The sequence below is a fragment of the Oncorhynchus clarkii genome, chromosome 11, assembly GCF_045791955.1.
Source record: "Oncorhynchus clarkii lewisi isolate Uvic-CL-2024 chromosome 11, UVic_Ocla_1.0, whole genome shotgun sequence".
NCBI lineage: Eukaryota > Metazoa > Chordata > Actinopteri > Salmoniformes > Salmonidae > Oncorhynchus > Oncorhynchus clarkii.
The window spans coordinates 27,496,603-27,523,330 of record NC_092157.1 but is presented as its reverse complement, the minus strand read 5'-3'; the positions used below and the strand labels follow the sequence as shown (position 1 = coordinate 27,523,330).

Genomic DNA, 26,728 nt, shown 5'->3' with positions numbered 1-26,728 from the left:
AGAACGTGAAAAACATTCTTCACACCGTCACACATGTAGACTGAGCTATTAAAAATTCATGTGTCAAACACAAGGCCCGCGGGCTGAATCTATGACACATTTCTATCCGTCCCGCACAACGATTTGGGTTTGTCAAGTCATTCTTGGCCCGCTTCCATACCGCCCACGGTGCACTGCACTACAAGTCACAGTAAGCACGGCCAACATTGCCACACACACCCCTCCTCCCAGACCCATCCAGTGCGCTGTATCATGTCATCACTAATGGCATCTTCTACCGGGACCGAAAGTTTAAACGTGTTGTAAGCGAAACGTCCATGCAAAGTTTGGGTTCCAATGGGTCATTGCTGTAACCTACAGAAAATGTCATCTTGGTTGTCAATAAGTTAGAAGATAAAGGATTCATGCGTGGGTATAAATTACTACTAAAGGACAATAGGACACACAAGCCAGTATAAATGAGTCAACAGCGGAGTCATCTACTTTATGAAGTTACAGCCTGATGCGTTTGTGTCGGGGAATTCAACATCAATTGCACTGCTTTCGTGTTACCAGGTAAATTGACAGAGCATTTATAGCAACGAACTGGGGAATAGTCAGTCACAGGGGATGAATGAGCCAATAGGAAGCTGGGGGTGATTAGGTGGCTATGACAGGTATGAGAACCAGATTAGGAATGTAGTCAGGACGCTGGGGTTAACACCCCTACTCTTACGATAAATGCCATGGGATCTTTAGTGACCACAGAGAGTCAGGAAACCCGTTTAACATCCCATCTGGAAGACAGCACCCTACACAGGGCAATGTCCCTAATCACTGACCTTAGGCATTGGGATACATTATTTTTAATAGAGGAAAGAGTGCCTCCTACTGGCCCTACAACACAGCTTCCAGCAGCATCTGGTCTCCCATCCAGAGCTGGTTAGCTTCAGAGGCAAGTCAGCAGCGGGATGCAGGGTGGTATGCTACTTTCATGTGTCCCATTTACAGCGCACAGCAGAGGGATAGTGTTCAGGCACATGCCACACAGTCCTAGCTAGGCTACCAAAATGTTGCAGTCTGGCTTCAGTTTCTTAAGCTTGACAATGACTAACTAAAAAAACAAAACCTGCAAAAAGAATTTAAAATAAAACATATAGGCCTATTACAGCAACATTAGAGCAGTAGCCTGGGCTGACTACTCAACTAGGCCTAAGACATGTTGAGGGCACCATACAACAACGCTGCAGTCAACCACACTGGTGATCCATGCAATGCAAAGACAAAAAGGTTACACTGTAGCTACATTTTTGTTATTTACAGTTATTAAAACACTTTTTGATTAGGGTGGACAAATTATTTATCTTGTTTTAAGATGTTAAAATGCTATATAGAGCATCCTATGTACATAAGCGGACATTATAAAAAGGCCATCTTTTTATTCCCTCTAATAAAAACAGCCAGTTTGGGCCAGTTGTATATAAGTGTTTTGTAAAAACAAACGTAGGCAATGTAGGGCCCACAAATGTGGTATTTTTTCCAATATGGCCAGCGTGCCGAGTGAGTTTGATACCCCTGTTGTAAAGTGAAACATTTGGATCAAGTGATGTCATTCATCAATGAAGGGGTCTAATACTGGATGTTCTAGCAGCGGTTGATTTCATGATAAACACACTGCATGTCGCTATGAGGGCGAAATGACCGTTTACTGTTCTGAGTAAGTTCTTTCTCCTTGTCATTTACAGACTTAATACTACAGGTTCTATACACAAAGTACTAACACTTGAGAGGGCAATAGAACCACATGGGGCTGATCAATTAAGTGTGTGCAGAAATGACCATTCAAGAGCATATGTCCCTGTTTAGAGGGGATTACCCTGAGCAGAGCAGCCCCGAACTAGAGAGACGACAACAGGATCACTTACATCACAACTCTTACTACCCCCATCTTCTACCACACACACACACACACACACTGACCTCCCCCAGCATCAGAGATAAAGGGAAGGGTTTAGTTTAGATTTATAAATACTAGGCGGGGTAGCTAAATCAGGTGAGACTGAGACTGAGCTAAATCAGGTGAGACTGAGACTGAGCTAAATCAGGTGAGACTGAGACTGAGACTGAGCTAAATCAGGTGAGACTGAGCCAATCAAAGCCTTAAACCCCTTAGCCTACGGTAGATCCTAATACTGTATGCCAATTATAGACAATCAATCAAGACAATGAATGGCTAACCAAGCCTAGTCTCATTTCATTAGCAAGACCATTGCACTTGTATTATTATTTTTTAAATTGAACCTTTATTTGCCATGGTGGACTCGTTAGCGGTGCGCTAGTAGTCAAATGCTGAACAAATGACTGATGGCTAAGTATTGGTCTGGACACTGCTGTGTGTCAAATGTATGCTAACAACACACACATCAACCCCCCAACCCACCAGACCCCAGTTGTGTCCCAAATGCACCCTATTCCCTAGTGCACTACTTTTGACCATAGGCCAAAAGTGCACTATGCAGGGAATGGGTTGCCATTTGGGACACGGGGTCACCTACTGGGTTGTAATGGCTGGGAACCAATGGTGTTGGGGCACCAGGAACACCTGTTGTGAATTCTCAGCCAGTTAACCAAGCAGAACCACCCCTCAACACCCAGTTCCACTCTCTGGACGCATTACTGAGAGCGGGAATTGTGTACAATTGTGAGAATGAGAAACATAGGCCACAGGCCACACACACGCACTCAGAGTTGTTGTCACACAGTCTGACGAACACACTCAGGCATGTGCAACTAACTACACACAGGAAAACCTAATATCTCTGACATAACTGTCCAAATAAACTGGAGACAGAAAGTAGAGCCCAGAAATAACTCTCCCTCCTCCTGCAGTCAGAGAGAGTCCCTTATCGACTGTTACGTCCTTGGAGGCTACAGCTGCAGACAGCGCAAGGACAACTGGAAACGGGGCCAGTTAAGAGACCATTTTGCCTCACTTTCCTCAGGCTACAGCCCCAGCCCCATCCTCAGTCCCAGACCCAAAGCCCCCCTCCTCAGTCCCAGACCCAAAGCCCCCCTCCTCAGTCCCAGACCCAAAGCCCCCCTCCTCAGTCCCAGACCCAAAGCCCCCCTCCTCAGTCCCAGACCCAAAGCCCCCCTCCTCAGTCCCAGACCCAAAGCCCCCCTCCTCAGTCCCAGACCCAAAGCCCCCCTCCTCAGTCCCAGACCCAAAGCCCCCCTCCTCAGTCCCAGACCCAAAGCCCCCCTCCTCAGTCCCAGACCCAAAGCCCCCCTCCTCAGTCCCAAAGCCCCATCCTGAGCACCAGCTCCATCTTACCTTGTCTGCAGAACTTGACATGGCTCAGGTAGTTTGAGATCCACGGGTTTGCGTTCCGATACATTCTTGCAAGACCAGGTAGGTACAGAGTACCGATAGAAGAGAGGGATAGAGAAAGAGAGCTGGAAAGAGAGAAGTGCTGAAGTCCGACCCGCAGGCAGGCAACTGACTGCAAGGTGATGCAGAGAAACAAAAAACGCAGTCAGTCGGTGCCCCGGGACGAGCTGCCCTCAGCACAGAGAGAGAGAGAGGCGCAGAAGGAGAAGGGAGTGAGTCAGGTAGTGTTAGAGAAAGAAGGGCAGGGAGAGAAAGAGTAGAGTGGGGGAGCTGATCCCCGATCAGCAGTAGTAGCGCGTGGTAGGGGCTGCAGTGCAGCGTTGGTTCTCTCTGTGCAGTTAGTGGAGCAGAGTCTCTTGACAGCTCCCCTCTAGTCTCCTTCAGCAGTAACGCTAATAGCAAACTGGCTAACGGCTAATACTAAACAGACATCCTCCAGTGCAGCCTAACTCAAGCTGCTCAGTGCCTGCTAATCTGATTACAGGCAAGAAATTAGCTAGGCCCCATGGCTCACAGATTGGACCCGAGAGGCTGGGTGTCCCTCTATCTCCTGCAGACAGACTCAGAAAGGTATATACTGTAGAGTGGAAGTACTGAGAATGTGCTGCTGTGTTCTCTTGGCCCAGTGACAAGGCAGCAGTGGGACGCTACAGAGCAAGGGGAGGGTGAGAGAGAGAGAGAGAGAGAGAGATGAGAAGACAAAATTACAGTCTCAGCTAGATGATAAATTCCACTCATCTCTCAGTGGTGACAAAACGAAGGAGCAGAGAGAGAGCGAGTGAGCAAAGGAAAGAAAGGGAGACAGAGGGATGGAGAGGCTAAGAGAGAGACGGAAGGTGAGAGGCAGAGAGAATGTGAAATAGGCGATTATGGAGCTCCAGTCATGGGATTGTCCATCTGACTAACCGTATCATTATGGTAAAAACTATGGCCGTCCATCCCTAGAGAATCCAAAAGAGCAGTAGTGTGTGATCACAGAAAGTGAATGAGATAGTGTAGTCAGAGGGATAGAGAGGATTCAAGTTCAGACCTGCAGATTTACACTAAGGGTACACACACACAGGGAGACAGACAATTACTTTGATTCCTCAGCCAATAAATGTCACCAACCCAACACTGCAGTAGCAGTGTCCAAACACATCCTACTTGAACCCAGGTGTGACGTCAGATCAGTTTATTAGAGGTGGCAGGTTTGGACTCTTCTCTCTCCCTCCGTGGTGAGCTCATCTGGTCTGGGCACACCAACACACTCACAGCTAAGTAACACGGCAGGTGAGACAGCTATACGTTTGTCTGTAGTCTACTATACACTAATAACAGCATTAACCGTAGTAAGAGATTCCATCTGACCAACCTCAGAGACCCAACGTGGGAATTTATTTTTTAGATAATTATCAGTTATATTCCAATATGTAGATTGAAATACAAAGCATTGAAACCAATTAGTTGTGGAAATACTTAGAGAAACATGTCTCCTACACCCAATACAAGAACAAGCATTTTCTTGAACGGGTGAAACATTTTAGCTCTCTACTGTCCCTAGAGGCAGCAAGACGCCCTGCAAGCTCAGCCATAGGACAACCATAACCACCGCAGACCCATACTCACTCTTAACATTCATCCCCATATAGATAGAGGAGGAGGACTGGACTTTGTCACTGGAGGAATGCAGTGTTGAGTCTGGAGAGAAGCCTGGGAAGAAGCCGACATTGTACTCTGCTCTGATGTTCATGCCTCTCCTGCTGGGTCCAGACCTGGGTTCTAATGTTATGGTTTACTTTCCAAAACTTTTAGCGTTTGATTGAGACTGTCTGGAGTGCCAGATGGGGAAGGGATTGCACTTTAGGGACTATACCATTGGTCCCATTCCATCAGGTAATCGCAATCAAGCACAGCGGAATAAATTCAAATAAAAAAATAATACTTTTTGAACACAGGTGTGGTTGGGTCACCACAAAGGGGCTTGGTGGGGCAGCCTAACAGAACAGGATACCAAAGCCTTGGTCCCCCTTGACCACAGAAATCTATCACCATCTGATGCATACCAGACCTGCAGACTAACAGTACTATTACATCAGTCATTAAACTATGACGACCCTACGGTGCCAGAGGATCGGCAGGCAAACCAACGCAGGCTCTGCTGTAACACCTGTACTGTAACTGTAGCTCGGGGGTATTCAACCGGGGTTCTGTGGAAGGAGTGCAAGGGAAATATAACAGTCAAAAGTTGACATGCCTACTCATTCAAGAATAATAGTGAAGACAAAACTATGAAATAACACATATGGAATCATGTAGAGACCCCCCCAAAAAGTGCTAAACAAATCAAAATATATCTGAGATTCTTCAAAGTAGCCACCCTTTGCCTTGATGACAGCTTTGCACACGCTTGGCATTCTCTCAACCAGCTTCACCTGGAATGCTTTTCCAACAGTCTTGGAGGAGTTCCCACATGTGCTGAACACTTGTTGGTTGCTTTTCCTTCTCTCGGCAGTCCAACTCATCCCAGTCCAACTCAATTGGGTTGAGGTCGGGTGATTGTGGAGGCCAGGTCATCTGATGCAGCACTCCATCACTCTCCTTCTTGGCCAAATAGCCTTTACACAGCCTGGAGGTGTGTTTTGGGTCATGGTCCTTTTGAAAAACAAATGATAGTGGGACTAAGCCCAAATCAGATGGGATGGCATATCACTGCAGAATGCTGTGGTAGCCATGCTGGTTATGTGTGCCTTGAATTTAAATAAATCAGACAGCATCACCAGCAAAGCACTCCCACACCTCCATCCTTCACGGTGGGAACACAACATGAAAAGATCGTCCGTGCACCTACTCAGCATCTAACAAAGACACTTCGGTTGGAACCAAAAATCTCACATTTGGACTGATTTCCTCCGGTCTAATGCCCATTGCTTGTGTTTATTGACCCAAGCAAGTCTCTTCTTCTTATTGGTGTCCTTTAGTAATGGTTTCTTTGCAGCTATTCGACCTTGAAGGCCCTGATTCGCACAGTCTCCTCTGAACAGTTGATGTTGAGATGTGTCTGTTATTTGAACTCTGAAGCATTTATTTGGGCTGCAATGTCTGAGGCTGGTAACTAATGAACTCCTCTGCAGCAGAGAAAAATAAATCCCACAAATTAACTTCTAAGGCACACCTGTTAATTGGGTAGGGTGTCATGGTAAATATGAATTTGTTCTTAACCGACTTGACTAGTTAAATAAAGGGTAAATAAAAATAAATTGAAATGAGCCTCATGAAGCCGATTTAGAAAATGCCAAGAGTATGCAAAGCTGTCATCAAGACAAAGGGTGGCTACTTTGAAGAATCTCAAATTTGTTCAACACTTTTTGGTTACTACATGATTCCATATGTGTTATTTCATAGTTGTGATGTCTTCACTATTATTCTACAATGTAGAAAATAGTACAAATAAAGAAAAACCCTTGAATGAGTATGTGTGTCCAAACCTTTGACTTGTACTGTACAGTGTGTATATATATATATATTTTTTTTAAACGTTATGAATATCGCTAGCAACAGAACAAACATGTTGAATTACATAGGCTTTAAAAAGGCAGCCGCGTGTGCCGCTGGTGAGCTTGGACTGAATGAATTCACCAACCTTTATTTAGTTATTAGCAGAAAGGTGTTCCAAGTTAACTTTTTAATCTAATAGGCTACGTTAAAGTTTAGACTTCCTCTTCTAAGGGTGACAGGTACCCTAGTGCCTAGAGTGTTGGGCCAATAACCAAAAGGTCGCTAGTTCGAATAAGGGTAAAAATCTGTCAATGTCCCCTTGAGCAAGGCCCTTAAACCTAATTTGCTCTAGGGAGACGCTATACTACTATGGCATTTCACTGCCCCTATCCAGTGTTTTTAACAATAAAACATCTTTATATTTCAATATTATAATGTGTGGAGGGCAAAATATGAATCTACAAAAATATATTCATTTTAAAATGTTGATTACTTCTCCTTGCCATTCACCTCACAATAAGATGTGATGGGGGGTCTCTGGGTCGCCGGTTTGCCTGGGAGTGGGTCCCTGGGCTAGAAGGTTGAAGGCCCCTGCTGTACTAGCTCTATGATTCCAAATGTAGTTTGGAATCAGAGGCAGTCAACTAGCCCATTCCCAGATCTGTGTGCTGTTTAGTCACAACATGACAACAAATGAGCATAGGAATTGGCAAGACTGTACAAAACAGACCAAGCTAACACTTATCAGTATTTATGCACACACGCAGAAGTATCTGGTAACCAGTCCTGTTGTCCAATGGAGGGGCACTAACTTGTAATTACACGCCTGGCTGCTGATATGGGGACAGTCAAACATTGTCGCTCGGCACTAGACAGGATTACACTCAAAAAGGTGACCCAATCTGGCAACTGCATCCCAAAACAAATCTTCAAGGTAAACCACCAGAGATGAATGTTATAACCTTTTCAGACATATGGAATGTGGTGCCTTGAAAGCGTCTCGGCTATGGCATGTTTGTTTGCCTGAAGAGTACACGAAGGCTTTTTAAATGCCAAAACAAAACCGTCTCTGGATATAGTTTCAAAGTGCCACTGAACGGGCATTTTGTCTAAAGGAATGCCGCTTCTGAAGCGGGACCATCGTCAAATCACTAAGCAACCAGAACTGTCAATCAAATAATCTCGAGTTACACAACCACTCTAATAAAAAAAAAAGTAATTTAAAGTTAATTTGTTGTTGTTGTTGGAAATAATACCAAATGTTCTATGCCGAAGCAGAATTCTACTGTCTGAAAAATGTAGACGCGTATGATGCTGCACATATTTTGTTGTTGTCGTCTGAAAGGTCATGTCATTTTGATCTTTGTTAGTACAGTTACTGATAAGGAGACGAGAAGGAGGAAGAGTTTGTAATACTAAACAAACACCAGCAATTTGACAAATTTTGAATTTGATCAGTACCCAAAAGCCAGCTCTGAGGCAATCCAAGCAAATCACTTTTTTTGGGATGTTGAACAAAAACAGGCCAACGATGAGACCTATATCATCGTAACAGCAGCATGTCCACACCTCCCCCACCAATTATACACAACACAGATGCCTGGGTGTCAGATTAATTCAACATAAGAATTGAATTACTGTATACAAACCTACTTAGACATCCAGTGACAGCAATGGCACTTTAAATGACCCCAGCGTCTCTCCTCAAGCCTGTTGATAGTGTGTGTATGCGTGCGTGACGTGGAGAAGGAAAGCAGGAAACGTTAGCAGGTTGGTCTCATAATCTGGGCCCAGAACTCAACCTCTCATCCCAGGCCTCCCCCTCAGAAATAAAGCCCAGATTTACTGTTTCTCCCACAGGAAATGCTGTATATCCCTCTCTTCTGGCAAAATAACGATGGAGGTGTCCAGCACGTTTGGCCATGTTGTCTCTACAGACACATAGCAGTGCTCAGCCCAGAGTCCATCACTCAAACAGAACCAGAAACTAATACAGAAGGTAGACATAGCATGAAGAGGTAAAGATAGTGTTCCCCTTCAATTTAGCTGCCACTGCAAAATATAATTTTTTCTGCCGAGACTGCTTTTAAAAGGAATAGCGCAACATAATTATCCCACTTTCCGCTTTCACGGATTCCATTTTTTAGTTCCCTGCATGCAATTTGAAGGAAGTTGCTAACTAGCGTTAGCACAATTGCTAACTAGGGTTACCATGCTAGCGGTTCTTGTAGACTTCCAGTTATTGCCTACCTTCAAGTTCATTCCAACTGCACACAGAGAAATAAAAATAGTAACCGTGAGTTGATCGGACTCTGGGTAAGAAGAAAAAGGTCTTGATTGCCAAAAGTTGTGCACTTCATAGGGAATAGGGTGCCATTAGGGACAGTCCACATGGGGAAGTATTTGGGAGTGCTACATTTCCTTAGACACTTGTAGAAGGACCAATGGTCTAAATTTACTGTCCCAGTTTGCTGTCATAACAGTCATTGGTCCTTGGACAGTCAGAACTGCACAAGGTCAGACACATTCCCTTCAAAACATGCACGCACTCTGACACACTGGAAGATAGGTTGGCCTTGTTTGTAGCCAGCTCACTCGGTTCAATCTACCCTAATAAGGTGAGGTGTTAGCTGAGTGGCTGGGCAGCAGAGGTCACTAACTGGATATTTACCGTCACAGTTCACTGGCTGGTACCCAGGCCTGGTCTGGACTTACCCAGACCATCTCTATTGGGACCAAGGCCAGTAATACCCAAGAACAATGTGTATTAGCCCAAAAGAACAGACCATGGCAATGTCCAAGGCAGTACACACAAACTTCAAACTTTCCAAACAGATCCTGGCCTCAGCTTACTGTACACAAGCCTTTTCTCAGATACAACTGCCACAAATAGAAAGACCAAGATAACTTCGTCCAACTCCATCCGTAAACACTAGCTAGCTATGCCCTGTTGCCACACCCCTTGACAGACTTACCCAAGATAACCCAGATAAAAGCTTCCCTAAGAAGTGGCTCTCGATGGCTCAAGGTTGAATGCTCTTTAGAGATCCCTAACAAATGTGTGCCGACTAACCCCACAGTGTTGGTCAACAGCATGCAGCTCGAGAGTTGAAACCCGTCATGAGATTTGAATTTACTGTAGACCTTGGGAAATAGTTCCACAGAAAGAGAGAAAAAGGTGGAACGCAACCACCTGCACACTTCACCAAACCCATTTTAAAATTATTATTTGTACGCCTTTTTTCCCCCTCACCAGTTTCGATCTCGTCTCGTCGCTGAAATTCCCCAACGGGCTCGGAAGGTGAAGGTTGAGTCATGCGTCCTTCAAAATGACCCGCCTAACCACGCTCTTAACACCCGCCCGCTTAGCCCGGAAGCCAACCACACCAACGAACCTGGGTCTGTACTGACGCCTCTAGCATTGCGCCGCAGTGCCTTAGACCACTGCGCCACTCGGGAGGCCCCGGCCGATCCCATTTGCGAAAGCATTCCTGGTGTTCTTCCCATTCCATTCCCACCCGGCAATCTTCCCAGGAACTGTCATCCCATTTTTGTTTAGTGTATGGGAAAAGCTGGGACTAGGACAGATGCCGATTTTGGAACCCTTTATTTAGTATCTTTCATTTTTCAGCCACTGGTCAGCCAGAATCAAGGCCATAACAGTCAAAAGGTAAGCCAGCAGGGTAGGAGGTTGTGCCATTGGAAGACAAATTAACTGAAACCAGAAGATTCTGCTGGCCAAGACCGAGAAGCTGTACCTATTCCCAGAGAAATGACTGTGTGGAAACTCAATACACAAAAGGAAAGGTTTTAGGGTAGATGCCAGAAGAGTACAGTAATATACCAGAAAGTCGGCATATTTCATATCCCCATGAACCTTTGACCGGTTACTTTGACACTATTTGCTCAGCTCTCTTCCGTTGGCGTTAAATAACCATTAAAAAAACAAGGAAAGGGCCATGCTATTTCAATGGGATGTAGGGCACAATAAGTTAGACCAATTTAAAATGGAGCTCAAATGAAGCTCCATTGGAACGTAGACATGTTACAAATTCCAGCTATCCTCTCCCTGTCTGTTCCCAGACCTTTCTCCCCTCGTTTGTTTCTCAAATGAATCCCCCTTTAAAAGCCCTGTGCAGCTGGAGAAACTTTGATTAAAAAACAAAAAACAAATAGAAGAATCACAGTACATTCCAAAATGATTCTAAACAGTGCAGCCAGAACCCAATCAACACATATCTGGTAAGGGTCTGTTCCATTTATAAGCAGCAGAGCTGACAGTCCTGATGTTACTGTTAGAACTGGAATAAGTGCTACCAGACAGGAGGCTAAACCCCAGGGGATCCTGGATACAGAGATAGATCACGCACACTGGAAGGCACTTCCTCTGAGCTCTGCTCTCTCCCTCCACACCTGTAGGAAAATGTATCCTAGCTTGCCGAGACTGACCAATCTCCCTCTCTGTGTGTGGTGACTATCGGAGTCAGTTGTCTGTGCTATGGCTTACATGCCATTTAAATCCGTCTATGACAATTGTGCGCGCGCATGTGTGCCACAGCTGTTTATAGATCCCTCTACACATCATCGCTGCTGTCTACAAGAATACAGTATGACCGCTTACCTCAGCTATTCTACACAGCGCAATGTTGACACTTCTGCTATTCTACGCAACCTTACAGTCCAAATGTCACCAATATGTTTCAAATCATAACATACTCACATTGATATCTTAGATTACAACCAGCTCAGTGTAACAAGCACATTTGAAACGTGTTCTACCCTCTCGTGACATTTAAGTTACAAGCAAAGGACTTTGCTGATAACTACTTTGAGGAAAATTGTACTTACTATGCCCGTGACATGTGGTTGTCCCACCTAGCGGTCTTAAGATGAATGCACTAAGTCGCTCTGAATAAGAGTGTCTGCTGAATTACTAACATGTAAATGTAGGTCAGAAAGTGCATAAATAAGGTACTGGTAATTAGGTTTCATGCTATGGGAGGCTATAAGTACAACATTTATTAGAATAAATTATATACATACATATATACAGTTGAAGTTGGAAGTTTACATACACCTTAGCCAAATACATATAAACTCAGTTTTTCACAATTCCTGACATTTAAACCTGGTTAAAAAAAAAAATCTCTGTTTTAGGTCAATTAAGATCACCACTTTATTTTAAGATTGTGAAATGTCAGAATAATAGTAGAGAGAATGATTTATCTATTTCATCACATACCCAGTGGGTCAGAAGTTTACATACCAAATACTAATTGAGTGTAACATCGCCTTTAAATTGTTTAACTTGGGACAAATGTTTTGGGTAGCCTTCCACAAGCTTCCCACAATAAATTGGGTGAATTTTGGCCCATTCCTCCTGACAGAGCTGGTCTTTCATCACATTCCCAGTGGGTCAGAAGTTTACATACTATTTGAGTGTATTTGGTAGCATTGCCTCATGAAGCTGGTTGAGAGAATGCCAAGGGTGTGCAAAGCTGTCATCAAGGCAAAGGGTGGCTAGAATCTCAAATTTGTTCAACACTTTTTGGTTACTACACGATTCCATAGGTGTTATTTCATAGTTGATGTCTTCACTATCATTCTACAATGTAGAAAATAGTAAAAAAATAAAATAAAATAACCTTGAATGAGTAGGTGTCTAAACTTTTGACTGGTAGTGTATGTATGTATGTATGTATGTATGTATGTATGTATGTATGTATGTATGTATGTATGCATGCATGCACACTGAACAACAGAAAATAATGCAACATGCAACAATTTCCAAGATTTTACAGAGTTACAGTTCATATACGCAGTGGTGGAAAAAGTACTCAACTGTCATACTTGAATAAAAGATAACGTAATAGAAAATGACTCAAGTAAAAGTCACCCAGTCAAATACTACTTGGGTAAAGGTCTACAAATATTTGGTTGTAAATATACTTAAGAATCAAAAGAATAAACCACTTCAAATTCCTTATATTAAGCAAACCAGACGGCACAATTTTATTTTATTTTTTTATTTATTGACGGAGAGGCAGGGGCACACTCATACGCTCCGCCAGATCAGAGGCTGTAGGGATGTTCTCTTGATAAGTGTGTGAATTGGACCATTTTCCAGTCTTTTGGGTGTCAGGGAAAATGTATGGTGTAAAAAGTCTGAAATGTGAAAATCAGTCTTGCCTACTTAAACTGCATACTGTGTACTAATCGTACTACATAGAACATATTGTATAGTAAAATCAAATGCAGTAAGCAACAAATAATATACCATGCTCATCCACATTGAGAACGCGTCACCTATTGCACGATTGCATGGATTCCTGCTATTCATTCATTTTGGCACAGCGCGTCACCATATCAGATTATCAGCTGTTGTCTTCCTCAAGTGTGCAGCGAATTGTACTAGATGAAAAGCCAAAATGAGCATAACATCCTGGCATACTCAAGATGCCTATCATTTAGTATCTAGTCATTTATTAGGCTCCCCATTTGCTGTTGCCAAGGCAGCAGCTACTCTTCCTGGGGTCCAAAACATTAAGTAATACAAATTAATTTATTTATCTGATTTTATTGATAGCTTGAGTTACCTGAGGTGGGAGAGCATTCTATGTAGTCATGGCTCTATATAGTACTGTGTGTTTCCTAGCCTCTGTCCTGGACTTGGGGACTGTGAAGAGACCCCTGGTAGCATGTCTTGAGGGGTAATGTATGGGTGTCTGAGATGTGTGCTAGTCATTTGAACAGACAGTTTGGTACTTTGAATATACGTCAATACCGCTCAAAGACCAGTAGTGATGCAGTCAGTCAATCTCTCTACTTTGAGCCAGGAGAGGTTGACATGCATGTTTTTGATGTAAGCCCTCTGCGTACTTTTAAGGGCCATATGTGCTGCTCTGTTCTGGGCCACTATAAATTTGCCTATGTCCTTATTTGTAGCACTTGACCATATAACAGGGCAGTAATCTAGGTGTGAAAACTGGGGCCTGTAGGACTGGTTTGGTGGATTATGATGTCAAGAAAGCAGAGCTTTATTACAGACAGAACTTTTCGCTACCGTTTAAATCAATATATGTTTCGACTATGTCGGTTTATAATCTAGGGTTACACCGAGCAGTTTAATCTCAATTTGCTCGATCGACACATAATTAATTACTAGATTTAGATGAGGTTAAGCAAATGTTTTGTCCCAAAACAATTGATTTAGTTTGATATATTTAAGATGAACCTATTACTAACCACCCAGTCTAAAGAACGCAAGTATTCTGACACGGCCAATGTCTTGCGTGGTCAAGCCAGACCGATATGTTAAGACTCTCCTCTGGCTTTGGTCTGAGGCTTCCTCCTGCACGGATGGCTCTGGCTCAGGTCCACCTCTGTGTCATGGACCATCAGGCTGTTGGACATGTCACTCAATAAGCTGACCCTTAACCTCAGGACGGCCATTAGAGAGCCTACACTACACAGTCAGGTAGGCCAGGATCCAATTCAATAGGGAGACAGACCCACGCTTGAACCTGAGTGAAACAGGGGAGGTTCCAAGAAGAACAGATGTCCTATTGCAAAACACTTAGCTATTGTGTGACACACTCAACACAACCCTGATCTGAACACGAGGCCTCCCCAGTCCCAACCCTTCTTAAATGACAAGACAGACCAAATCAAATGTTGTCGGTTGCAGCGGTTGGACGCTCTGTCGTCTCTGAACTTCACTTTAGGTTTGTTTTCTAACGGTTACACGCCTAGCAGGTGATCTATTGCACATAGCAGTAGTTCTTGTTAGTCTCACATGTCCTTAAGACCAGGCGATTTGTTGTCAGTACTCTTGAACATTCTGTTCCGCTGCCAGCCTTCTCTACGGACACCCATCACTGGAGAGACCAAACAAGGCCGTCAAAAACAAACCTCTTATTAATAACAGACTTATTGGGAGTGTGTGATGACGAAGATATCACCAAGCTAAATGAAGAGAAGGTCAACAACACGAGACATGTCAAGTTGGAGTACTCTCCTGTCCACAACAGTGCGTCTACTTCCTCACTTGGCTGAGAGATGCATGGTGATAGGATTTGTTTCCGTTTCTGGCAGGGCCGAGGTAAACGAGCTCTACAATCCAGTCTACATCCGCATCTATCCTCAGATTGCATGGGCACCTTTATTAAAATTGGAGAGAGATGTGACGGTCATCATGTCAGCACTCATTGCAGTGGGAGACGATTTGCAATCTTAATTGCACTAGTATAACACACAAAACACCTAGTTCTTTCTCCATCTCAGAAGGATCCATTTAAATGGACTTCTCCCAGGGTCATCACATGAAGTGATCGGAGTGCGAATTAACAGTCTCTGCCAAGACAACAGCTACAGTATATAAGTGCTTCCAGTAAACGCCTGGAAAGATTGGATGGTCACGGAGGGTGAATTCCTGGGGCTCGGACTCGATTACAAACAGCTGATGGCAGATGCCATGGCAACAAAGTAAAAGTGGTGAAAGGCTTATTGGGGGGGGGGGGGGGGGGGGGCTGAACAGGGACGGCATCAGGACTCTCTCACACCCAAGCCTGAAGCCACCCGGAAATTAGATCAGTTAGATAACGCTTAAACTGGGTATTTATGGAATGGTGCTAAATAGACACTTAAGTGTGTGTCGTATCCTGTGTACTTAAGAGGTGTCTTGTCCAGACCACAGGTGATATCCATCTGAGAGATGTTAAGTAAATAATGAAGCGCCCTCACCAGTGTTAAATCGGCCTCAAGATCACATTTCAACTCTGGATTTGTATACGCAAAGCCATCTTAATGTGGTACTGATCTAGGATGGTACTGATCTAGGATGAGATCTATAAAAATCTACATTACACAAATAAATGAATAGACTTTTGCCACGAAAGTGCTAGTTGGCTGTACTTGCGCTAAAACTCTTGTATTTTTCATCCTATAGCTTGTTCTCAATCTTTTTAAAATAGTGAGCCAACATGATTTCAGCAATTATTTCCATGACCGATGAGAACTAAATTTTCTCATGCGCTGTCTCTCGCCAGCAGACAAAGCATAGTGAGTAATATGTTTGGAACATCAAATCACAAAGTTACAGTATCGAATCGCAATACATACAGAATTGATACTAAGTATTGTGATGACTTTGTAGCATGAGGTCCCTGGCAATTCCCAACCCTACATTTGTTTATGTTGCCATAGTCCTATGAGCAAGCATGCGCGCGTTCCTCGTCAGGGCAGTTGTGCTCTATTTCTGTCCTGTGTATTCTGATCCTGACCGAGAGAGCAGAACAGGTGCAGGACAATGCGCAGCTGTACTGTCAGGTCATGACAGAGCTATGTCCCAGTCCTTTACTGTCTCACACACACACACACACACACTACCCAAATAGCAATTTGACCTATTCTAAAGCTTTTCGCACTTCACCACATTCATCTGTGGTATAATCCATCTGAAGCAGTATACGAGCGTGGAAAGATCCACATCTCACGAGAAAGTGGATCGGACATGTCATAGGGCTGTCACCTTTTCAGAGCATTAAGAATCTTCATAAGGATTTTATAAAAACGCTATACTGGTCAACAAAAGGTGGACAAAAGTTCAGCATCAAACTGACTATGGACATTTTCTGATTTAAGCTGAAAATCTGTGCATGTCATCTACTTCTAACAGGTCTGGGAGGAAGAGTCCTGGACTAGGTTAGGTTAGGATAGGTCAGTTGCTGTGCAGCTCCAAGACAAACAGGCAGGTACCAGAATTACATTGGGAATGTGAGGAGAGAACGAGAATGGGTTCCAACAAGGGCTGTTCCAATCAACCAGAATGAGGATACGGACTGTTCCAGAATACCATTGGGTTCAGCAACACCCCATTTCGCTGCAAGCTCGCCCTTCCTCATGGTCCGTCAAACCAGTTCACTTCCAATAGATAAGGGTCATCCAGCCTGCGATCACATCAAATCAGACCACCTCTTCACTGAACACATCATAATATAAAAATACCCAAACCGTATAAAGGCTTTTAGAAGCCAGTCAGTATTTCAATGTGGTTACTAAGGGCATCTTCTCCTCACAAACCTTCCCCCAACATTTCCCCAACTCAACTCCTTACTTCAGTTTTCCTCTCAGATTAGACGTGACCGTGTAGTGCCTGGGCTGGTGTAGGTCTTCTGGGGTAGGTTTTCCTGGGCTGGGGTAGGTTTTCCTGGGCTGGGGTAGGTTTTCTGGGGTAGGTTTTCCTGGGCTGGGGTAGGTCTTCTGGGGTAGGTTTTCCTGGGCTGGGGTAGGTCTGTTGGTAGTAGTTCCTAGGTTAGGGTAGGTCTTCTGGGGGCAAGTCCGTGGGGGTAGGTCTCTAGTGGGTTGGGTCTTTGGGGGCCGGATAGTTCCACAGTGGGTCTGGGAGAAGATCACAGCTAAGCACAGCAGGGCTAGTAGGACACGACTGACATGATGCACGAGTTGCCAGCACCGTTAGAACGACGGTCACCCCCCCCTCTCACTCCCCCTCTTGCTCCCCCTCCCCCATGTGTGGCAGTTATATCTGCAGCAGGCATGATTCAGGGAGCTGACAAATTTAGAACGGTGCTTTCCCACTCAGGCTAGATCAATCAAAACACAGAAGAGAGGATAGGACGGGGTGGGGGGGGGCATCTCCAACATGGTTTTAGAGAATATGGAAGTACTTCCAACCGATCTCACAACCGCAGACCATGTGTAACCGCGCAAGCCCAGGAACTCCACATCCGGCTTCTTCGTCTGCGGGATCGTCTGAGACCAGCCACCTCACAAGGGTCTTGACCTGACTGCAGTTTAGCATCGTAACAAAGTTGTGGGCAAATGCTTACCTTCGATGGCCACTGGCACACTGGATGAATACCAGTTTGAGTTGTACAGAGCAGATGGCAGACAGCGTGTATGGCGTAGTGTGGGCGAGCGGTTTGCCGATGTCAACGTTGTGAACAGAGTACCCTATTGTGGCGGTGGGGTTGTGGTATGGGCTGGAATAAGCTATGGACAACAAACACAATTGAGATGGCAGGATCATGAGGCCCATTGTCGTGCCATTCATCCGCCGCCATCACCTCATGTTTCAGCATGATAATGCACAGCCCCATGTCGCAAGGATACTCACCAGACATGTCACCTATTGAGCATGTTTCGGATGCTCTGGATCGACTTGTACGAAAGTGTGTTCCAGTTCCCGCCAATATTCAGCAACTTCTCACAGCCATTGAAGAGGAGTGGGACAACATTCCACAGGCCACAGCAGGAACATTTTGAAGTAATGACAAGGAGGTAAAGGGGTGGTTGAAGAGGCTGTTAGGGATGTTTCCCTTTCGAGATGATTCGATACGCATCTAGATCCATGGACTCTTGATACGGGAAAGATGCATTTGAGTTTGAAACGAGTCGGTGCGATTAGAGAAAGAATCGATGCGATAACATTTTGTTGCATAAAACACATTCATTGTCCATTGTAAATTCAAATCTGCTGCTGACGGAGCTCATGAGCTGGGCCTCTGAGATGGATCTGTCCGAGCTGATGGGTATGCGGTGTGTGTAAATGTTGAATGTACTATGTAGGGAACTGAGCCATACAGGGCACACTAAGCATCTACCACCCCACTATCAGATGAGAAATGTAGCCTGTATCCCCTCGACAATAATTCACTTGTCATTTTTGCAGATTAAGTGTTTGAGGTAGTAATGTATCCGTATTCATCGTTCAGCTGTTGAATATATAGCACAACTTCGTTGATCCTTACATCGCTTGAGGCAATCTTGATTCTCGTCTCAGGTGTACGTCTACTCAGACCATCAACCAGTCACACTCTACAGATAGAAGCCACTTGAAACACCACATGTACCAAAAGTACCAGTGTCACACCACAGCGTATACACCACACTAAATTCAAAGTTAATTTGATACAGGGACGTGTAGAAATATTCAGTCTGAATATGACCTCTTGACTTGAGGTGCCAGTCTGTCTTAGTATCCCGGCATTTCTATTTATCCCTGGATGTTTTACCTGGCTGGGACTAAACATTTATATTTTAGTCATTTAGCAGACGCTCAGGAATTACAAATGGGGAGCGCATCCATTTTTTGGGGCAAATCGAACTCAGAACCGTGGTGTTGCAAGCGCCACGCTCAATCTAGGATCAGTTTCCTTCCCCTTTTCGATCACAACAAATAAGATTACAAGAAGGGGGGGGAGGGGGGGGGGGTCAACCCTTCTACTCGGAGACGCTTGATACATACGGCCCTGGCCTTAGTCCTAACATGGCTGTGGGGGTCTGGAGAGGAGAGGTCCGAATTCCACCTCAGAGTAGGGTGGTAGCATCCGCAGCCCAAAACCAGCAGGAGGTAACTGGAGACGCTGGCAGCCATTTATGGCCTCTTGGCTGGTGCTTTGATAGCCCTCAATCTCCCAGAAATAGAAATTGACTTCACTCACTCGGTCTCTCTCAAACTCGCAGGGATCAAGTCAGCTGTCACAGGGCAAAAATCCCCTCGGACACCTAACTACCTCAACACACGCAAACACTTTGCGCCAAGTTTTCTAGAAAAGTAACTAACTGTAGCTAGGTAATATTCTCTCAGTGTTGCTGGTTCCGTCATTAAATACTTGGTAATGTTGAAGGGTAAGGCAGCCATATGTTCTGAGTCCCTTTGACATTCATGTATTAATGACAAGTGGAAACTGACAGGGACATTCTCCAGAAGGTGTAGAGGTGACAAAATCATGGCAGTCAAGGTCTGACATGGACCACTGGGCTATTCTAAGATTCTCATCATATCAACAACCCATAGAAACATATAGTATGTGTAACATATAGGAAGTGATGGGGAAAGGAGGTTGCACTGTAGTATCGGGTTGATGAAGGGAAGTTAAATCTGTCCTCTGTGTCGATGACAGGGTAAAGGAATGTTCTGGATAGAACGAAGGCCGGTAGAACGAACGCTCCTGCCCTGTCAACAGGGCAGCCAACGGGCCATCCTCCATGCTTTAAGCATGATATTCACATGACAGTACACATAGGGAGCAGCTAAACACCTCGTCACTCATACTAACAGAGGGTGGGGGGTTATCATCCCAATGCCATCATGTCTATATTTACTCTATTAGAATCAAGTGGATAAAAGGTGATGCAATAAAGGAAAGATGAGCAACTGACGGTAACGAAAACTCAAATGAGGATGGCTGTTCGGTCTTCTGTGGACACTGGGACAATACACCCATTGAAGTGTAGTGAATGATGGACCGGTTAACCGCTATGGGTCCAAATCCCAGAAAAGACAGTCTTAAAATCAGCAAGCAACACAGAATAGTCACCAGGACACAGAGTTGTAAATGATTCCCATCAACTGCCACACACAGAGCTGTTTTCTCAACAAACAGTACCCTCTAGTGTTAATCACCAGGTACTGACACAGAATCCCCCTACGGGAGTTGAGAAACTCACTTCACAACCTCTCATATTTACTTAGCCTACTTGCTCACTCAACAATAACATTAATAAGCTGTATATCAAAACTGAATTAAATGTGTTGTTTACCCCGTGTTACAAAAGTAAACCGTGAAGCTGATATACGTTTTGTCAGTTGGTTGGAACATGGGGTACTGGGCATGAGGCCAGAGCTTCGAGGTTGTTCAGCGGAGAGGCGCTTTGTGCTTTCTCTCAGTGGATTAGCAACCGTTAACTTTGAAGACAGAGGAAAGGAGAAGAGACGACCTGGTGACTCACAGGCTAATTAGCTGAGGGGAAACATTACCACTTTATCAGCCAACCAAAACTATGACAACATGGTGGAGAGAGGAGCAAATGTGATTTCAATTTAGCTTTGTTGTGTGGCAAGGCAGAATGTTTATTACAAACATACCGAGTCGACCACATGGAAACAGTCAGCACAACAGACAGAAACTGAAGACAAAGCAACTAGCTAGCTAACTATGTTTCTGTTTTTCCATAAACACCAGCAAACACACCACAATGCCGGAGACGATGGAGGAAAAGTGGAAATATTTGCACTTATAAAAACACTGCATCACTCCCCATGCAAAACCCACCAGTGTGCACTCTCCCACGCTTGTGCGACATAACTCTATAGCATTAACACAAAAGCCCTCAATTAAAATATCCCTCTTTGTAGGACCTGCATCTTATTCACACCCTTCTGGTTGTTCCATTGTCCCTGGCCTTTTGGACCACAGGACCAAGCAAGCTGGATCCTCACCTCCCTCTCCCCTACTCTCATCAGCCTCACCAAGCGCAAAAAAACACTATCACTACTAAACTTTAAAAATGTTCTACTCAATAATACAGGTTTCACTACATACATGAGTGGTAAATCCGTACTGATAATGAGGATTTCCTTATTTGAACTGTAACTCAGTAGAAGTTTATATTTCTGTTCAGTGTACATAATATTACATTGGCTTTATATTTCACTCAATTTTAGGTCCCACCGACTGTCCCAACATGACATGTAAGTGAATTCTGACAGTGTAAAATGCCCTTAGTTGACTCTAAAAATGTTGTATTCTATACCCATTTGAAGAGAAACAAGTTATTCATGTGTTTGATAAGATTAGAGACTATTTACATTTTAGTGGACCCCACATGGGTCCCGGAACCCAAGTTTGGGAACCACTGTACTACTAACTGCTCGCCCTGCTTGCTTCAATGCTCCCTCTCCCTGCTTGCTTCAATGCTCCCTCTCCCTGCTTGCTTCAATGCTCCCTCTCCCTGCTTGCTTCAATGCTCCCTCTCCCTGCTTGCTTCAATGCTCCCTCTCCCTGCTTGCTTCAATGCTCCCTCTCCCTGCTTGCTTCAATGCTCCCTCTCCCTGCATCTCCTTTGCAGCCTGACTCACCACTGTCTCACTACTTTAACAAGCCAACTGAGAACAAGTTCTGATTTACAACTGCGACCTGGCCAAGATAAAGCAAAGCAGTGCAACAAAAGCAACAGAGTTACACATGGGATGAACAAACATATGGTCAATTACCCAATAGAAAAATGTGTATTCAGTGTGTGCAAATGAAGTAAGGAGGTAAGGCAATAAATAGGTGTTGGCGTCAGGGATGACCAGTGAAATACACCTGCTGGAGCGCATGCTATGGGTGGGAGTTGCTATGGTGACCAGTGAGCTGAGTAAAGACCTAGTAAAGACTTAGATGACCTGGAGCCAGTGGGTTTGGCAACGAATATGTAGCGAGGACTAGCCAACGAGAGCATACAGGTTGCAGTGGTGGGAAGTATATGGGGCTTTGGTGACAAAACGGACGGCACTGTGATAGACTACATCCAATTTGCTGAGTAGAGTGTTAGAGGCTATTTTGTAAATGACATCGCCAAAGTCAACGATCGGTAGGATGGTCAGTTTTACGAGGGTATGTTTGGCAGCATGAGGGAACGAGGCAGTTGCAAAATAGAAAGTCAATTCTAGATTCAACTTTGGATTTGAGATGCTTAAAGTGCGTCTGGAAGGAGAGTTTACAGTCTAGTCAGACACCTAGATATTTATAGTTGTCCACATATTCTAAGTCAGAACCGTCCAGAGTAGTGATGCTAGTCGGGCGGGCGCGGGCAGCGATCGGTTGAAGAGCATGCATTTAGTTTTACTAGCATTTAAGAGCAGCTGGAGGCCACGGAAGGAGTGTTGTATGGCGTTGAAGCTCGTTTGGAGGTTGGTTAACAGTGTCCAAAGGGCCAGATGTATACAGAATGGTGTCGTCTGCATAGAGGTGGATCAAAGAATCACCCATAGCAAGAGCGACATCATTGATATAATAGAGAAACGAGTCGGCCCGAGGGTTGAACCCTGTGGCACCCCCATAGAGACTGCCAGAAGTCTGGACAACAGGCCCTCCGATTTGACACACTGAACTCTGTCAGAGAAGTGGTTGGTGAACCAGGCGAGGCAGTCATTAGAGTAACCAAGGCTGTTGAGTTTGCCGATAAGAATGTGGTGATTGACAGAGTCGAAAGCCTTGGCCAGGTCGATGAAGACGGCTGCACAGTAGTCTTATCGGTTATGATATTGTTTAGGACCTTGAGCGTGGCTGAGGTGTACCCGTGATCAGCTCGGAAACCAGATTGCAGATTTGTTCAATTGGCTTTTGAAGACTTTAGAAAGGCAGGGCAGGATGGATATAGGTCTGTAACAGTTTGGGTCAATCTTGACCCAATCTTTAGTAATCTCAGACGATACGAAAGAGATTGAACATATTAGTAATAGGGGTTGCTTGGTAAGTTGGTGGTTGAAGATATCCCTCTAGTGGTGTGGGGGCTGTGCTTTGGCAAAGTGGGTGGGGTTATATCCTTCCTGTTTGGCCCTGTCCGGGGGTGTCCTCGGAGTGGGCCACAGTGTCTCCTGACCCCTCCTGTCTCAGCCTCCAGTATTTATGCTGCAGTAGTTTATGTGTCGGGGGGCTAGGGTCAGTTTGTTATATCTGGAGTACTTCTCCTGTCCTATTCGGTGTCCTGTGTGAATCTAAGTGTGCGTTCTCTAATTCTCTCCTTCTCTCTTTCTCTCTCTCGGAGGACCTGAGCCCTAGGACCATGCCCCAGGACTACCTGACATGATGACTCCTTGCTGGCCGTGCTGCTGCTCCAGTTTAAATTGTTCTGCCTTATTATTATTCGACCATGCTGGTCATTTATGAACATTTGAACATCTTGGCCATGTTCTGTTATAATCTCCACCCGGCACAGCCAGAAGAGGACTGGCCATCCCACATATGCTCTCTCTAATTCTCTCTTTCTTTCTCTCTCGGAGGACCTGAGCCCTAGGACCATGCCCCAGGAATACCTGACATGATGACTCCTTGCTGTCCCCAGTCCACCTGACTGTGCTGCTGCTCCAGTTTCAACTATTCTGCCTTATTATTATTCGACCATGCTGGTCATCTATTAACATTTGAACATCTTGACCATGTTTTGTTATAATCTCCACCCGGCACAGCCAGAAGAGGATTGGCCACCCCACATAGCCTGGTTCCTCTCTAGGTTTCTTCCTAGGTTTTGGCCTTTCTAGGGAGTTTTTCCTAGCCACCGTGCTTCTACACCTGCATTGCTTGCTGTTTGGGGTTTTAGGCTGGGTTTCTGTACAGCACTTTGAGATATCAGCTGATGTACGAAGGGCTATATAAATAAATTTGCTTTGCTTTGCTTTGGTTGCAACAATAGAGGAGGATAAATTTAGGAAGAGAGGGTCCAGGTTGTCTAGCCCAGCTGATTTGTAGGGGTCCAGATTTTGCAGCGCTTTCAGAACATCAGATGTCTGGATTTGGGTGAAGGAGAAACAGGGGTGGGGGCTTGGGCCAGTTGCTGCAGGGGGTGCAGAGCTGTTGGCCGGGTAGCCAGGTGGGAAGCATGGCCAGACGTAGAGAAATGCTTATTGAAATTCTCGATTATCATGGATTTATCAGTGGTGAGAGTGTTTCCTAGTCTCAGTACAGTGGGCAGCTGTGAGGAGGTACTCTTATTCTCCATAGACTTTACAGTGTCTTAAAACATTTTGGAATGAGTGCTGCAGGATGGAAGCATTCTGTATGAAAAAGCTAGCCTTCGCTTTCCTAACTGACTGTGTGTATTGGTTCCTGGCTTCCCTGAAAAGTTGCATATCGCGGGGACTATTCAAAGCTAGCGCAGTACGCCACAGTGTTTTTGTGCGGGTCAAGGGCAGTCAAGTCTGGAGTGAACCAAGGGCTATATCTGTTCTTAGTTCTACTTTATTTGAAAGGGGCATACTTATTTAAGATGGTGAGGAAAGCACTTTTAAAGAATAACCAGGCATCCTCCACTGATGGGATGAGGTCAATAACCTTCCAGGACCCGGCCAGGTCGATTATAAAGGCCTGCTTGCAGAAGTCTTTTAGCAAGCGCTTTACAGTGATGAGGGGTGGTCGTTTGACCGCAGACCCATAATGGACGCAGGCAATGTGGCAGTGATCGCCGAGATCATGGTTGGTCACGATGATATGAGGGTGCCCATGTTTACGGATTTGGGGTTGTACCTGGTAGGTTCCTTGATAATTTGTTTGAGATTGAGGGCATCTAGCTTAGATTGTAGGGCGGCCGGGGTGTTAAGCATATCCCAATTTAGGTCACCTAGCAGTGCGAACTCTGACGATAGATGGGGGGCAATCAATTCACATATGGTGTCCAGGGCGGGGGGGGGGGTCTATAACAAGCGGCAAAAGTGAGGGACTTATTTCTGGAGAGATGGATCTTTAAAAGTAGAAGCTCGAACTGTTTGGTCATAGACCTGGATAGTAAGCCTGCAGAGTTCTGTCAATCTCTGCAGTAGATTAGCAATAGCACCCCCTTTAGCAGTTCTGTCTTGATGGAAAATGTAATTGGGGATGGAAATTTCAGAATTTTTGGTGGCCTTAATATGCCAGGTTTCATACACGGCTAGGACTTCAGGGTTGGCAGAGTGTGCTAAAGCAGTGAATAAAGCAAACTTAGGGAGGAGGCTTCTGATGTTAACATGCATGAACCCAAGGCTTTTACGGTTGCAGAAGTCAACAAATGAGAGTACACACAGGGCCTGGGTTAACCTCTACATCACCAGAGGAACAGAGGATGAGTAGGATGAGGGTACAGCTGAAGGCTATAAGAACTGGTCATCTAGTGCTTTGGGAACAGAATAAAAGGAGCAGATGTCTGGGCGTGGTAGAATATATTCAGGGCATAGTGTACAGACAAGGGTATGGTAGGGTGCAAATACAGTGGGGGTAAACCTAGGCATTGAGTGACGTTGAGAGGTTTAATCTCTGGAGGCGTCAGTTAAGCTAGGTGCGGTCTCTGCATGTGTGGAGGGTGGCACAGGACTAGGGGCTCTGCAGTAAAATAAAACAATGAGAGCTGCCCTAAACAACAATATACAAGGCATTAGAGAAAGGCATAAAGCAATCACAGGTGTTGATTGGGATATACTGTTATTATTCGACCATGCTGGTCATTTATGAACATTTGAACATCTTGACCATGTTCTGTTATAATCTCCACCCGGCACAGCCAGAAGAGGACTGGCCACCCCACATAGCCTGGTTCCTCTCTAGGTTTCTTCCTAGGTTTTGGCCTTTCTAGGGAGTTTTTCCTAGCCACCGTGCTTCTACACCTGCATTGCTTGCTGTTTGGGGTTTTAGGCTGGGTTTCTGTACAGCACTTTGAGATATCAGCTGATGTACGAAGGGCTATATAAATAAATTTGATTTGATTTGATAGCTAAGACAACAACGGGTGAGACAACAACGGGTAAACAGCTAGGCCAACAACAACGGGTAACCGGCGATGAATGGGCAGAGAGGGTCAGTTAGCTACACACAGGCCCTGAGATCAAGGCTGGGGCCGGCAGGTAAACAAAATGAAGTACTGTGTTAATGAACAGTCCAGCAGACATCAGCTGAGTGATCATATGGTCCAATGAGCAGCAAAGGTGAAACAGGGAGCCGTTCGGTAGATTACTACATAACGCGAGCGGGAAACACGGTGTTCAGGAAGCTAGCAGGCCGGGGCTAGCAGATGGATCAACACCAGCATCCACGACGTCAGCAGACCATTACTCTCTATAAAGGAAAGGTATTATGTTATGGGAACTTATTGTAGCCAGTCTTTTTATTTTAGCTAGCTTAATTTCAGTCAACTGCTCATGCTGAGGTCAGGCCCCCTTTCAACGTTAGCTTCTAGCTTCAGCCTTCTAGCTAGGTAGTTCTAGCTAGCTACCTGGCTAATAGCCAGAGCCCTTGAGCTACCTAGCTAGCTATCTGACTGAAATATCAGCGACTATTTACCAGTTGTACACTCTTTCTCCAAGACTCAGTGGGGGGGTTTGTTTGAGGGATGTCTGTTGACACAGCAGGA

General features: G+C 44.9%; 1 protein-coding gene across 30 annotated transcripts in view; it reads right to left on the bottom strand.

Moving 5' to 3' along the window:
- Window positions 1-26,728, bottom strand: part of LOC139420421 (supervillin-like) — a 138,251-nt gene that overhangs the window by 58,956 nt on the left and 52,567 nt on the right. For 12 of the 30 annotated variants that reach the window (XM_071170516.1, XM_071170505.1, XM_071170506.1 and 9 more), the window contains exon 1: window positions 16,962-17,293. The exons of 2 other annotated variants lie outside the window; for them this stretch is intronic. The gene's annotated coding sequence lies outside the window, so the exon portion shown is untranslated. Of the gene's footprint in view, window positions 1-16,961; window positions 17,380-26,728 lie in introns of those variants that run through there. 16 more of the 30 variants (XR_011635515.1, XM_071170502.1, XM_071170508.1 and 13 more) reach the window with 6 other exon arrangements.